The sequence below is a fragment of the Sciurus carolinensis genome (genome assembly GCF_902686445.1).
Source record: "Sciurus carolinensis chromosome 14 unlocalized genomic scaffold, mSciCar1.2 scaffold_101_arrow_ctg1, whole genome shotgun sequence".
NCBI classification, from domain to species: Eukaryota; Metazoa; Chordata; class Mammalia; order Rodentia; family Sciuridae; genus Sciurus; species Sciurus carolinensis.
In genome coordinates this window covers 3,158,474-3,171,566 of record NW_025920105.1, presented here as the reverse complement: position 1 = coordinate 3,171,566, position 13,093 = coordinate 3,158,474, and the positions used below count along the sequence as shown (strand labels likewise).

At 32.4% G+C, this 13,093-nt stretch overlaps 1 pseudogene; it reads left to right on the top strand.

Moving 5' to 3' along the window:
* The first annotated feature begins 470 nt into the window (after positions 1 to 470).
* On the top strand, positions 471 to 12,887 carry LOC124973216 (cyclin-dependent kinase 17-like; annotated as a pseudogene).
* Positions 12,888 to 13,093: the final 206 nt, after the last annotated feature.

Genomic DNA, 13,093 nt, shown 5'->3' with positions numbered 1-13,093 from the left:
CCCAGCATGCTTACCCAGGCATCAGAGATTGAGCTCTGAAGGCATGGATATAATTTTATTTAGGGTTGCACAAGACATATATAGGCACATTATCCAATCAGATTAACAGACTTCTTAAAGTATAACAGAGTCAACCTATAGGTGAACTATACGTCAAGGGTCTGGATAGTGCAAACAAACAACCAAGCAGGCCTAAGCAATTCTGTCCAGCAACAGGTCTGAGACAAAGGACTGGGGGAATGGCAAGCTCCAGCACACAGCATGAGGCAAGGCAGTGTGGGCGAGCTCACATCACAGCTTTCTTTGATTCATGTCAGAAGGAGGCCTCCCCTCAGCTCAAACTCAGCCTCAGCAGCTACAAAGACCTTCATTCCATGGCAAGTCTTTACCATTACCTCAGTTTCTCTGTTCAGACTGTTTGGCTTACATAGACCATGGTGTCAGTGACTGATGTCAGATAAGCATGAGGAATGCTCCCTACAAATGTTGATCTGGTAAGCCTGCTCATTGCAAGTCAGAAAGTAAATCAGAAAGAAGTGAAGAGTAAATTGTTGAAAAAAATGGATTTGGGAGAAAGTACATTGTTTCATCATTTGTAAGACTACACCATGAATTGTATCTTTCATTTATGTATGTATAAGAAAGAAAACATGTCCTCAATTACATTTTGACATACTATTAATTGTGAAATCCATTCAGATTTCAGAGATGCTATAATGTGGTGGATAATGTCAATGGCAATCCTGTTTTTAAGTCTAATTATTTGATATTTGTCTGACTTGGACCAGGGAATTTCTTTGAGAAATTTTCTAATACATAAAAATGGAATAGTAAAAGCTCAAAGATTATTCTTTTTCCTTTCCTCTTTATCTCTCCTAACACATGGTTATATCTGAAGATATCTACTGACTGGTTCCTATGTGATTGCGATTTGTAGGGTTGGAATCTTTTAGAAAGTACATTTAAGGAAAATTTCCAATCCTTCTAAATTTCATTATTTTGAATGAATTCTAATTATGCAAAATTTCTGCTATCTTAATAATGCCAAATAAATAAAGCATTAATTAGCAAATGCATCTATTTAAACAAGAGGTTGAATTTTGTGATGTTTGGCAAAGTAAAAAGTTCCTGATTATTTTCATCATATTCCTATTTTGAATATTCCCAGGAAATGCAGAATGACATTGTTTTCTTGAGCAGTAAAATATTGCTAACTTCACTTCTGGGTTCATTCTTCAGAATTTTTTCAAGGCACATTCAATTGATAGGATGAAAATTTTAAGAGAAGGCTATCCCTTACTCTTTGAGGATGCCAGAATGTTGGTGAATCATCTGAATTAGCTGAACAAATGACTATTGAAGAAAGCAGCAACAAAGATAATAGTACATATTTGGGATGGAGAAGATGCTGCCCCATTTAATTACTTTATAAACAATGTGAATTTACTATCTAGATAAAGTCATAATAATGTCCTTTTATTTCTCTCTCTCATTCCCTGGTGTTTTAGGAAACACAACATTGTATAACTTTCTCTTGCTTACTTGAATATTCTACTTTCATTCCAACATTGTTACTATGCCTGTCTCAAGTCATAATGAATTATTCCATCCCACATTTCTGTTTTTTACTAGTTTAAAAATAATGATATATTGCATAATATTATCCTAATTGTTAAATAACTATTTTGACATTTAAATATTTTTGCTAGTCTTATAACCTGAATTATTGCAATTTAAATATGCATAGAACATTTGTGAAATTTGTGGTCTCAGCATAGTTTTTCAACATGCTATATGCATATTGACTACTAAATTCTAAGATTCATCATGAATAAATTTTATTGGATTTCAATTTTATGTTTGTCACAGACTTTATCTGTAGTACTGACCACATAGAGCAGGTAGGCATAAAATGTTTCATTCATGTGACAGTCCTTTTTACAAGTCAAAGTAGTAATACACCAGATAATGATATAAAATAAAGAGCTTGTTAAAGTGAATGAATTAAAACACAAATTGTCATATTTTTAGAACAAATCTATATATTCAAAATGAAAATACCCCTAGAAATGTTGTAATTACCAGAAGGGAGCTTACATGATTTGCTGCCAGTATGTCATGACACACAGATTACCTGACAAGCCTTCCCTCACTGTGCCAGAGATTCTGTTGTAGAGATTTGTGGCAGCAGTTAAAACATGGTCACCCTCAACCCTTGCATTGCATGTACATTCTTGTGCTGTGAGAGAGGGAAAGGCATAGTGGAAAGGGATCTGCATTTTAAGTCAGAAGTCATGGGTTGGGATTTGATATACTGAAACACTTGGTTGGATAACTACAGGGAAGTCATTTATTCTACCAAGGATTCAGATACCATATATTTTTTTTCTCTGGAGGGTCATTATTTCCTCAAGGTTACCCATGATGTTGGCAGAATGAATACTTTACAGCCTAGTTTTCTTTGCTTCAAAGTCTATAGCATTATATCCATTGTCCCAGACCTCCTAGCTTCTGCTGAGATTTCGCTGAGAGTTGCTGTTTTGTGTTTAATGTGGGACAGGAGAGATGGGCTAGTAGGAAATTTAATAATTTGGATATAGTTATATGGAGGAGGGGAAAATTTGCCTTTGTATCAAATCCCAAAATTTATTTTATAGACTTCTATTTTCCTTGCAAGATATTATCTGCTAGATACCTGAAATAAAATTCTAATTTTCTTTCAGAAACCCATTGAATTTTTGGTATTACTTAAATCCAGTGTGTTTGGGGGCACTTTTTGTTTGTTTGTTTGTTTGTTTGATACCAGGGATTAATCCCAATGGTGCTTCAGCACTGAGTCACATCTCTAGCCCTTTTTAACACTTTGAGATGGGGTCTTTGTAATTTGTTTAGGGTTTTGCTAAATTGCTTAGGACCTTACTACAGAGCTAAGGCTACCTTTGAACTTGTGATCCTTGTTAGCATGCCCAGCTCAGTGTGTTTATTTTTAAATTAGAAAAGCCTTGCCATTTTGTTTGCCAGTGATATTCAGTAATAAAATAAGCACAGCATGCATCTTCATGGGTGATTTATGGGACATGTTTGACTGTGGGGCAAGGGGTGGTACTCAGAACTGAACCCAGGACTACTCTACCATTGGGCTGTATACATAAATTTTTTAGTTTTCATTTTGAAAAAGTCTTGGTAAATTGCTGGCTTTTGGTTTGGTGATCCTCCTACTTCAATTACCCAGGTAGCATGAGTAACTGTACCTGACTAGGACACTTTTTCTTTTCTTTTTTGGGGGGGTTACCAGTGACTGAACCCAAGGGTGCTACAACACTGAGAAACATCCTCATCACTTTTTATTTTTTTATTTTGAGAAAGGGTCTTGCTGAGCTTGCTCAGGGCCTCACTAAGTAGCTGAGGCAGGCTTTGACTTCACAATCCTTCTGTCATAGCCTCCCAAGCCTCTGGGATTGCAAGCATGTTCCACAACATTTGGCTAGGACATATTCTTTTAAAAAATTAGTTATTGTTCAACCTTTATTTTATACATTAATTTATATATGGTTCTGAGAATTGAACCCAGTGCCTCACACATGCAAGGCAAGTACTCTACCACTGAGCCACAACCTCAACCCCAGGACATATCCTCAATAAGTATTTGAGTACAAGACATAACTCTGTTTTTTGGGGGGAGTGCTGGGGATTAAACCCAGGGCCTTGTGCTTACAAGGCAAGCACTCTACCAACCGAGCTTTCTCCCCAGCCCTGACATACCTTTTTTAAAAAAGCTATGAATCAAAGAAAATGAACCTACTTTTTTAACTAATTAATATTTTAGACTAATTGCATATTTTCTGAAATATTTTAATATTATTTATTAAAACATGCATAGTTTGTAATCTGGTGAAATATTTACAATATCTAATTCTTTTCAAGTAGCATATATTGTTTAATAACATTTTCTTCTACAATAGCAAATTTTGACTGGTAGTAGAGAAGAAAAAATAGAAACTGTTGAATTTCTTCTTCAATAGACTTACTTGATATAATACTTGTGGGCATCATAACAGATATTGAAGAGATTGCATGTAGCAAGGACTACCACAATCTGATATTGCATATTCCCTTGCTTTCATTAATAGCTTTGACAGAAATACTGCATCATTTTTGGTCAGTGCCTAATAATTTCTTCCATCACATTCTTTCCTTATGGAGTTTAGGCTTGTTGTTGTTAGAATAAAAAGTATTATACAATAAAGTGTAGAATTTTATCCAAAGTACTTGCAAGAATAGAGAATTCTGAGCCCATCAGATTTTTTGAATGTATTTTTAATTTTCAAAAATTAATTCATACCATTTTCCCTAAAATTTAAATATAAAATTATCATATTAAACAGCAATTCCATTCCTAGGGTTATACTTAAAAAAGTTGAAACAAGTTTACAAAGTCTTGATCATATTATTTGCCACTTATAACTAAATAACTTTTATTTTTGGTACCAGGGATTGAACCCAGGGGCACTTAAACATTAAGCCACATCCTCAGCCTTTTTTATATTTTATTTAATGACAGGGTTTTGTTGAGTTATTTAGAGCCTGACTAGGTTGCTGTGGTTGGCTTTGAACTTAAAATTCTTCTGTCTCAGTCTCTTGAACCACTGGGATTATAGGCATGCATCACTGCACCTGGCCTAAATAATTTTAAAGCATTATATTTTAGGAGTATTTCTGCTTGGTAATAGACCTGTGATTGTTTAAAAATTCTTTATATTAAAATCTAAAATTTGGGACAATAAATTTATAGTCTCTATAAATGATACTTCTTTTGTTTATTTCACTAATTGACACATTTTTCTGGATGTCTCTCAATAGGAATATAAGTTCATTTAGGCAAGGATTGCATCTTTTATATTCTATAGGATGCTTCATCATAAAGCACATACTAGGTAGTAAATTCATGAAGGAATGGATGTAAACAATCTTGAGATAATTGAAGTCAGCAAATGGACAAAATAAATATATTAATTTTGTGATTATCTAATTTTTATTACATGAGAAAGGGATATATATTAGCTAAATTAATTTTTTTTTGTGGTGCTGGGGATTGAACCCAGGACCTTGTGCTTATGAAGCAAGCACTCTACCAACTGAGGTATATCCCCAGCCCCCTAAAATATTTTTATAAATATTTTTCATAAGAAATTATTTTAAATGTACTGCTTTGTATGAATAGTCCTAGACATGAGTTTATATGCAGTGATCTCTGTTACAACTTCAGTTTTCTGCTTTGCTTTCTCAATCATTCCCATGTGATTCTGAATCTTGGGCTGGTAATGGAAAGATTTTCAAATACTGTGAATCACAGAGCCTGTGGTGAAGACTGGCAGACCTCCACCATCTCACAGCATGCATTCCTTCTTCCACCAGTACACAGGGTCTTTCAAGAAACCACCATTGTAGAGACCCCATAGTATTCCTGGAGAAAGCCTTGGCTCTATCATGGCAATGGCCAGAATTGGAAGCAGATTTAGTAATTTTGATTATTTGTCTATTTTATCTAACTTTCTGATTGTAGAACATGCTTGTTTTTAGGTTTTAGTCTGCCAGCTTTTATTATCTGCTTTCTCCTTGCCAGTTAAAAAACAAGTTAAGAGTAAGAAGGACATCAGAAAGATGGAAGGTACTAGAGAGGGTATTTTTGATACTACAGAGAAATAATATTTGAATACCTGTCAATCAGAAAGGAACCAAATCCCATAAGAAGGACATGCAGAATTTCAAAATGACTGGCAGCTTAGGGTGGTGCTTAATATAGGATCATACCTCATTAATGCTTGAAATAATCATTATATACTAGTAGAGTAATTAGATTATCACGACAGATGTTACTCTTTTATTATTATGTCCTTCTAAATATCCAGGAAAATATACTTCTTAAAGTTTTTATTTATTTTAGGTCTACTTTCCTGATCATTTTTGGTAGTGTCTATTTTTAAAATTTTCAAAAACTTTCTATTTGCAGATGGGCACAAGGCCTTTATTTTATTTATTTATTTTTATGTGATGCTAAGGAGGAAACCCAAGTGATTCACATATGCTGGGTGCACATTTTACCACTGAGCCTCAATGAGAGCCCTAGTGTTTTTTTTTTTTTTTTTTTTTTAATTTCATGATTGATTTGACTCTTGGAACATGTTATTTTTTAAACATAATAATTCAAAATTTCTTGAAATTTTTTGGGATTCCAGGATTGAATTCAGGGACAATGGACCACTGAACCACACCCCAGCCCTATTTTATATTTTATTTAGATACAGAGTCTCACTGAGTTGCTTAGTGCCTCACTTTTGTTGAGACTGGCTTTGCACTCAACATCCTCCTGCCTCAGCATTACAAGTGTGTGCCACCACACCCAGCTAAACACAACAATTTTATTGTTTTGTTAGATAATTATATTTACTGAAGATTCTGAGCATTTTTGTACTGCTTGCATTCTTTCTTGCCATGGCAGATTTCCTGATGTGTTTCATAAAATTTAGGAATATGAACTCATGCAGTTTTTATCTGTGGGTAATGTGTGTAGCTCTTACCTGTTTAGGTGTGACCTTACAGAATGATGTGCTGCAGTCCACTCACACTTTGAGGTGATTCTTAATTTTTAGCAATTTTTCCTGTTAAACATGGCTATTATAAATTTTTAATCATATGAACTTATAATTAAGGTAAATTCAGAAACAAAAGTAATGAATATGCAAGAGTAATTATTTCTGATTGTTGTAGAGATTTTTACTATTTTTATTCATGCAGTAAGAGTCACTTCTGTGGTATATTTATTGCAAAGGACCATGTAATGGTGTGCTCCTGCATGTCTTCCCATTTTTACACATTCAGTGTTGCATTGGTAGTGTGAAGTCTGCTATGGAAAACTGTTGCTGAAGGAAGTCAGAAAACACTACAGGTAAGGGCTTGGATGACTGTTGATTGCCTAAACCAGGGACTTGTTAGTACCTTTTTAGGTTTTGTGGACTATAGTTTCTGTTGCATATTCTTTTATTTGATTAGTAACATTTAAAATGCAAAAACAAAACAAAACAAACAAACAAAAACAAAAAACATGTTTAGTTCAGGAACCATACAAAAACATCTATTCTTGTATTGGAATCTTGGTCTAGATTTAAGAAAGCAATGTTGAAAGTGTTGGGGAATGAGATGAAATTTAAATTTACTGTATCTCTAGCTATTATGTAGTAAATGGCACAAAAATTGAACAAGTAAGTGTTCTTCTGGTTCTCAAAAACTACTACAGTAAAGAAACCTCTTACCCCACTGACAGATTAGTAAAGTTCGAACATAAACCTGCATTGTTTTCATTTTTCTTCAATGGGATCAAAACTACCAATGAGCAGTTGTGTTTGATTCATACTTGTTTGTTAATAACATAATAACTTGATAGTGTCAGGTAGCATTCAAGTTTTTATTCATAGTCTGAGACTACCAAACTTACCTTATAATAATTTTGCAAGAGACTGGTGTTTCTGTGAGAACTCAGTTACCATTTTGACACCCAAGTCTTCACCTTTTATCCCACTGTGCACCTAAACCCAAGCACTTTCCTGCCAGTATCAGCAACCCCCACCAATAAAGTGACAGTCTGTTTATGCTTAAGAGTTCTTGACTTTTGATTCTCTCTTTGTTAAATTTGCTTCCTGGGTATTGCCTATACATTTTTGCAACCACCTTTACATATTTAAGCATTATATTTTGATCTACATTTCATTGAGGTAGGAAAATTTTCAAATGTTGCTAGAAATATAAGGCATGTTTAAATTCTTTAATGTTTTTTAACAGAAAAAAAATTTGTGACTATAGATGTATCTGATATCAAATTTTAAGAGATTAGGAATCAATCACCAATACAATCATTTTTGCTTCCAAGTTAATTTTTTGTCTAGATGACAACATAAAATTTCTCCAGAATCACTTTATAATAGAAGTGTATTCCATTATCATTTGCAACTACTTATGAATATGAATTGGACTTTCTTTAATATTGAGTTACCAAGAGAAAAATTTAGAAATAATGTAAGTTTTAATATTGATTTCATAAGAAACACGAGTTTAATTTTCAAAGTACTATTCTTAAGGAACTATTATTCATTAAAAGTTTAAATTTATATTTCCAGGCTGTAATTTTTATTCAACTCTGGATAATGACTTGAATGCAAGTTCTTTCATAATATTTCATAATCCAAGGGTGTAAAAGATTTTTTAGTACTTCTTATTTGAAGACATTTGAGTTAATGTTTTGATCTCTTAACTGCACACATATGCACCTGACTATAAAAGACTGTTATGATCTGATTTTTGTATGTTGGTTATCTACATTTTATCTGCAATGATAATTACATAGTAGGAGAAAGTAAATATTCATTAGGTTAAACTTTGTCTCATTTTCAAATACAGATATTCTTCACAAATATGTAAAAATCGGAGCAGATGTTGAGAATGACCAAGCTTCTGGGAAGTTATTTGATAAAGTCCAGTCACCTACAGGTGTTTCTCTCAGAAATCATAAACATAGATGGATCTCAATGGAGGCAACACTTTAAAAATATATAAATATACACTTATATGTGTGTTTTGTGTATAAATAAACACACACATATATGTATACATATATATATCAAGCAAATAAATCAATTTGAAAATTTTCATGAAGAGAGCTGTTATAATTATATCAGTGAGTTGTATTCTTAATATTTCCTTTTTCCTAATTACTATTCCAAGGCAAGTACACATTAATCATAGTATTCTATATTCACAGAATAAAGAATATTCATTTTTAGTTCCCTATTGTGGAAAAGTTATCTTTTTTTAAATTCCAGAAATCTAGACTGACATCATTCTAGAGGGCCTTAACAAAGTCCTCTTTTCAGAATATGTGATTTCATTTATATCTCTGTGAGATTCCTTTGAATGCTTCAGATTCAGATTTTAAGAGAGAAAAATAAAATAGACACCAGCTTTTTTCCCGCTTGCTTTATAAGTATCAGTATCATTTCCTTTATGGTTCATGACACCTAGAAATCCCTATTGGACATAGAAAATTATTTCTCCATGTAAGTTATGCAACATATTTCTTTTTTTATCAATGGGCTATTATAACTTTGAAGACATGAAATTATGACTATTATCATTTTAGTATGTACTATATATTAATTTTTTCTATAAAAAATGAAATCTTTAAAAATAGAAGTTTGTTTATTTTCTTGTAGCTGTAGAGACAATGAAGATTAGAGTGTCTGTCCTGCTGGTTGATTATGTTTTTATTGTTAAAAGATTTTTTCTGAGTTAAGAAAAACAATTTCAGTATTTTCTGTAATAAATTAACACTTTCAACTCAAGATCAACTTGATATATGTGCAATTATATCAAAATAATATATATCAAAATAATAATAATATTTCCTTAGTTTTTTTTATGATACATGTGATTTTATCACAAGTATAAAAGATGTTGGCATTGAATTATATATTTTCCCCACAGAGGTGACATGCTATAGATTATATTTTTTTAGTTTAATTCATTTTAGTATCTAGAACAATTTATTTTTTCATTTCTCCCTTTGCACATATACACATTTCTGATAATTTCAACTTTGCAATGTTGAAAAATCAATACACATTTATTAGAACCCATACTTCACATTATGAATTTTGGTCTTTTCCCTGACTGGCATTATGCAGTATGATACTACTTTGTGATGAAATGTCACAGCTCCCAGTAAGCCATGAAACCACAGGACTAATCTACATACTCTACAGAGTTCTGTGTTGCTAAACTGTGATATTCAGTGAGTTAGGTATATTTAAGTACATTTTCAACTTAATGATATTTTCATCTTAGAATGGGTTTATCAGTACATAACCCCATAGTCAGTTGAAGAGCATGTACTCTTATTGGAGAAAATTTTTGGAGATTTTTTTGTTTATTGTTCTAGATTAGTTTTAAGCATTTCATTGTTTTTGGAAAAATAATCTTGGTATTTGATTTGGGTTATATAAAATATTAAAATTAATATGGTGATAACCACTATGTTGCCTTGTTTAGGCTAACCATTTGGAATACTGTATATATCTGTATTTGCATCTTTTATCTCTCAGTAAATATTTACACAGTTCCTTTTTTATCTCTTTTGTTTTTTATGATTTTATTTTAAAAGGATTTCTTTTTATAGAATTTACTTTTCTTGATGTGATGATAGAGGCAAGTTTCTCCTCAAAGTTTGTCTCAGCTCACATTCTATAGTTATGCTAACGCTGGTTACCAGCAGTGAATCCTGCTTCCTCTAATGTTGAAGATTGAACACTAGAGAAGCATGCCAAAAAAGCATATTAAGCAGGTTTTATTTAAAGGGAATAATACAGAGTTTTCCCTGTAGGTACAAGGGGGCCATGGCCAATTTTCTAAAGTCCCAAGAAGTGAGTGCACACTACATCTTTTATAGGTGAAGGTCTTTTGTTCTCCAGTTCTCTCCACCCTTATCTCTCCTTCCTGCCTGCATGACTAGGCCTGGTTTTGCAGGCGAGATGAATAAAGTGAGAAGCAGATGGGGCAGGGGGAGGGCCAAAGTGATTCAGCCAGGCAAGGGCCCAGGAGGCATTAATTAGCAGCTTCTTGCTTGCAGTCCTTGATAAGAGCAGGTAAATTTCTTAATCAATGGGTTCCAGAGATCATTGACATTCCATTCTCCCTGGGGCAGTCTCCAACTTCCAAAAGCAGATTGCTTTTATGGCTTCCATTTCCTAGATTTGACCCCATACCCTATTTCTACACTAACTGCCTGTACCCAATTCTGGCTTCAGTTAAATGAAGTAGAACAACTTTTACTTCTAGTAACAGCAAAAAGAAAACATTTTAATTTTCTTTCACATGTTGTATTTAAAATAATATCTACTTGTTTAATTATTTATATTGATCACATGTTGTATATGCATGTTCCTACCATATGATATAATAATTTTAAAGTAAATCCAAGATAAATTTACTAATGCAATGACCCCAAAATAACTGAGTTTCATTTGTCTTAAATCATTTCTGTAAAACTGCATCATATACCTTTGCTTACACTAGTAAATGTTTTGCCTTCAATATATTATATATAAAATCAATGTAGGTAACTTTTAAACTGCAGTTAACTTCAGCTAATTTTTGCTAAAAGATAATACTCTAATGTACATGAATCAAAAGTCAAATGCCCTTTTTATTTTGATTACTTTTTTCTTTTTGTAGGATTTTAAGAAATGGTTATTCCTACCTGGAGATATCAGAATACCTGATGGATATCTGGAAAAGTTGCAGATCACCAACAGTCCACCATTTCATCACCCATTGAGCTACAGGTCTCATAGAGCTTTCTTAGTAAGTTTTTGTATCCTACCTGCATCATCATATCTGCTTTTTCTATTAACTGAATGTAAAGCTTTAAATTCTTGGCAGTTATGGGAATTGAATCCCAAAATTTGCACAAGCAAGGCAAGCTCTGTCAATGAGCTAAAATGCCAGCCCTTACTTAATATTATGTACACCTTCTGGGTTTTATCATTTTCCATTCTTTAGGGTTTATTGGAACCCTTAACATGCTTGCATATTGGAATAAGATTTAAGCTATATTGTATTTTATTTTTGGTAATTTTTATTGATATATGCTAGATATGCAGGATATGTTCCACATAAATCTTCTTAGATGTTCTGTACTAGATATGATGAACATTTGTTAATATATATGGATTATCTAGTGAAATACCCAAACCATCATGCTACAACTCAATGAGTATCTGCAGTGTTAACATATCTCTAAGAGTAGTATGAAGTTGAATAAAATTTTAAAAATCCCAGAAAGCCCCTTCTATTACCTTTCATTTCATTTAATACCCCTCACCTGTAGCCATGATTCCTGTCTCTTTTATACCAAAGATTAGTTTTACATGCATGTATCATACTATTTTGGCAATATTATTTTAGAGTATGTTTTAATACCTGGAACATTCTTATTCTCATAAATACACATTCTAAATTACCTTTAAAGTGCTTAATACTTCTTTTCTGATTATTCTTATTTAAACCACTGAACTTTGTGCAATTTATTATAGAAATATATTTTCAAAAATTTACATAGACATGGAAATGTATATTATTTATACAGTTTGTATGTAAGTACATACACATATATACTAAATGCTTTGTATCTTGATATGATGAAAGTGTACAGTATGCATTTTTTGTGGTTGGTTCCTTTTGCTTTGTTAAGTTTGTGAGTTTTATCTATGTTGTTGCATATAGTGATAATTCATTTGTCTTTGTTGCATGCTGGTTTACTGTATAAAAATATTGTACTTTTTAGTGTATTACACTTTTTCAATTCTGTTGATGGTCATTTTTCTTCTAGTCAGTTTTTTACTCTTATCAGATAGTGCTAAAACCATTCCTGTGAATGTTTTTTTTTTTGCTTAACATATGTAACACTTTATAGCTAGGACTGGAATATTGGATTATATTATATATATATGTTCAGACTTCCTAGAAAATATAAAAAGTTTTCCAAAGTATTTTTACTAATTTATACTTCCAGCATCAGTGTATGATAGTTCTATTTGGTCTTCTTGCCCATTTTTGAGGACTTTTCTTTTTTAATTTTAACTTTTCTGGTAAAATAGTGGTCTCATTTTGACTTTATTTTGCATTTCATTGTCTAAGTTAAACACTTTTAAATATGTTTGTTGGTCATTTAGGTGTCCTCTTTTGTAGATTAATTGCCCATGTCTGTTGCCTATATCCTACTGGTTTTTGTACTTTTTCTTACTGATTTATAGGAATTCTTATATAAAGGAACTTTGTGAGTTTTATGTTTTACAAACATCTTCTAGAATGTAGCAATTGTCCTAGCACTTGTTATTAAAAGGACAGCTTTTCCTGGTGCACTTGATTTTTGACATAAGTTCAGATGATTGCATATTATATCTTTTGAATGACTACAGTCTTCTACTACAGATACATATAAAGCATTATAATAAGTAAAATGGGCAAAAAGTAAGTGGTCTGCAAA